The sequence below is a fragment of the Bison bison genome, unplaced genomic scaffold (assembly GCF_000754665.1).
Source record: "Bison bison bison isolate TAMUID 2011002044 unplaced genomic scaffold, Bison_UMD1.0 scf7180017864308, whole genome shotgun sequence".
Classification (NCBI taxonomy): Eukaryota; Metazoa; Chordata; class Mammalia; order Artiodactyla; family Bovidae; genus Bison; species Bison bison.
In genome coordinates this window covers 344263-347400 of record NW_011494880.1, presented here as the reverse complement: position 1 = coordinate 347400, position 3138 = coordinate 344263, and the positions used below count along the sequence as shown (strand labels likewise).

The following is a 3138-nucleotide window of genomic DNA, read 5'->3' as shown; positions in this document are numbered from 1 at the left end:
GTTCATCAGGAATCATAGGTCATAGAAAAGCAGCTTGTAAGTGAGGTAACATAATAAGCACATGCACAGCAAAGTGAAGGAAGACATGGCAAAAAATAGCAAATAGTCAAAATAGGATGCTTGGCTGTGAATGAGTGTATGTGTGAATATATACTAAGCAAATAATCCAAAGCCATAAAAAAGCTTAGAGAAATTTTAGGTAAGTACGGGGACAGAAGTGCAAGTGACTGGTGCAAATAGACTTTTGCAACCAAGGCAGGTTTTCTAGCCTGGCTTTCCAGAATTTTTATGTCATTCCTTGAACAAGGAGCCTTCACAGCATTGCTGATTTATTCTAATAATAGAAATTAACAAAGGAGATCCTTTAGCCAAGTTATAAATACTAAAAAGGAAGATTTTTATCAGTCTTTAGCAGGTGAATCTCCCTTATCACTCATTCTGATGTACTTTTTAATATTTACTTTTAGTTTTTCCAATATTTATAATTTTTCTGGAGACCAAAGACACAAATTTAGACAGAGGAACACACTTGACAGACTGAATCATAAGATAGTTCCTTAGCTGCCCATCCTTTTTTCCTTTTTAGGCAGTTATCAAGCAGCCTTCCATTGCCATTAGATTGTAGTAATCGATATAGTCAGAATGTTTCAAATTTCCTAGGAGAGAAAAAATAAATAACATAAAGATGGAGGTGAAAGCCATCATTTCATTTAGTGCATCTCGATCATCATACACTTGTTGATCACAGATGTTTCAAAAATTTAGTCCCACAATAAGCTTTATTCTTCAAAACGTACAGAAAAAAAGTTGAGACTTTAGCTATGGAAGGGAAGGCTATTGATTCCCAGCGAGATCTGCATCATTAGGGAGGCTTCTTAAACTACTGGAGGGTCTCTTCTTACCTTTATCTATCCTCTGAAAAGTTCTCATGAGTAACCAGGATCCTCTGGTGGCTGACTAGGTGACCTGAAGACCAGACTGAAACAAGTGTGAGAAGTGCAAATTCTTCATGCTGTTGGTCCATATTTAATGTGGAAAGTCATTAATAATCTTTAGAAAACAATACCTATGTGAGTGAGATCAAGCTGGTGAAGTAGAAAGACCCTAGACTTATCTTTTCCCATGGACACACCAAAATACAACTACTCACAAAGCAATTATCTTTGAGAACGACCTGAAGACTATCAGAAAAGACTTTCCACAACTACAGATATAAAGAAGGAGCCACAACAAGACAAGTAGGAGGAGCAGAGATACAGTCTAACTGGGACCCATAACCTGAGGTTGGCCACCTACAAACAGGAGGAATATCACAAGCATAGAAGTCCTCCTCCAGGAGACAGGGGTTTCGGCCCCCACATCAAGGTCTCTATTTTGGTAAGACATACCCCAGAATGTCTGGCTTTGAAAGCAAGTGTGGCTTCCATTCGAGAAAACAGGAGACTCTGCAAACAGAGAATCTGCTCTCAAAGGGTATACACAAAATCTCACTTAGTCTGAGTTCCAGCAGACTCAGTAGTTTGAAAGACACCTGGGCAAGAACCACTTGCTGATCTTGGAGCATCTCCTGGGGAGGCATTGTACAGCTGGGACTACACCTGGGGATATGGCTCTGGTGGTAGCCATTTTTGGAATCTCGTTCCACCATTCTGACACCAACCCTGGCAAGCACCATTTTAGAATCCTCCCTCTAACCTATTAGCACCAGAAGCTTCCCCTGCCAATGGGTGCATGGCAATCACACAATGTTGGGTTCTCCCTGGAAGATGGGATCCTCAGTTAGTTTAAAAAAATGTTTAAAATGTCAGAATGTTATTAAAAATGCACAAATATTATGAAAGTGATAGAAATCTAATGCTATACAGTGGAAAACAAGAAGATGATCATTTAGAATGCAATATTTGTCACATACGTAAATAATTACAGAGTAAAATTGACTTAGAATTAAAATCTATTAGTGAACCTGTAACGTATGATACAAGAGTTAATCTTTAATGGTATATGAACCTAGAAAGGTTCAAAGGTGCCAAGGGAAGAGGTTATTATGAGCTGTATAAGTTTCTCACTTACCTGTGTTTTTCCCTCTTTTTTCTCTATATATGTTTGTTTAAACTGTAAAACACTGGCATTATTTGTTCATCTTGGCTTACACAGAACAGAAGCTTTATTGCTGTATCATCTAAGAAAAATGGGTATATATTCACAAATTTCCATATATTCCTTTTCTTAACTTCCACTACAGGAAGACCCACTACAATCTGTGAATTAATGAGAAAACTGATTTTTGGTTGATAAAAAGCTCTTGGGATTTTGAATTTCCCCAACCATTCTTACCAAATTTTGATTTTGTTGGAGGACTTCACTGAAAACCTGCCAAACCCCTGCACAAGGTAAAATTTTTATCTTGAAGGAAATTTTCCATTCCCAATCCAAATACTGTCTTCTGGAAGTTATATGGGCAATATATAAAATTTCTTCACACCATTCCTTCACTCACTGTGTGTTTCATGTTTCACTATTACTGAATATTCTGGATTATATAACATTCATAAAAATATGAGAGAAATGCAAGATTATGTGGATATAGCCACTATGATAAAGTCTTGCAACACATGAGAAACATTATTTTTTCAACAAATATGTTTTCTTTGTCTGCTAGATGTCAGATTCTTTACTCTGTACTGAAGAAGGAGGGGTGAAAGGGAGAGACACAATGGTAGTCCTTGGGGATCTTATAGACTGGTCAGCCAGAAAAAATATGAATGTTAAACAATTACTTATAATAAAGTACAAATCAAAAGATACTTTAGATTGAGGTGATGTGGGAGTGATCTCTTATATTTTATTAAAGTAAATTGCAATGAAATATCTCAAAGAATCAAATTCTGATAATGCCATATTAAAATTGGAAATATATGAGAGTATTCAAAGACTATGAAACTGAGAGACTGAACTGAACTGAACTGATGGAATCTGGTGCTTTAATACATGGTACTATGATAAGTAAAAAATATACCAAAAGCAAATTCTGCCAAAGTACCTTTTCTATAAAATATGGATGCATGAGAATAAAGGAAGAAAAGTGTGGTCTACTTTATAGGCCAGAACTACTGAGAATAACAATAATCCGCCAGATAC

General features: G+C 36.4%; 1 pseudogene; it reads left to right on the top strand.

The window, feature by feature from the left end:
* LOC104997425 overlaps window positions 1-3138 on the top strand; it is a 25451-nt pseudogene that overhangs the window by 5983 nt on the left and 16330 nt on the right.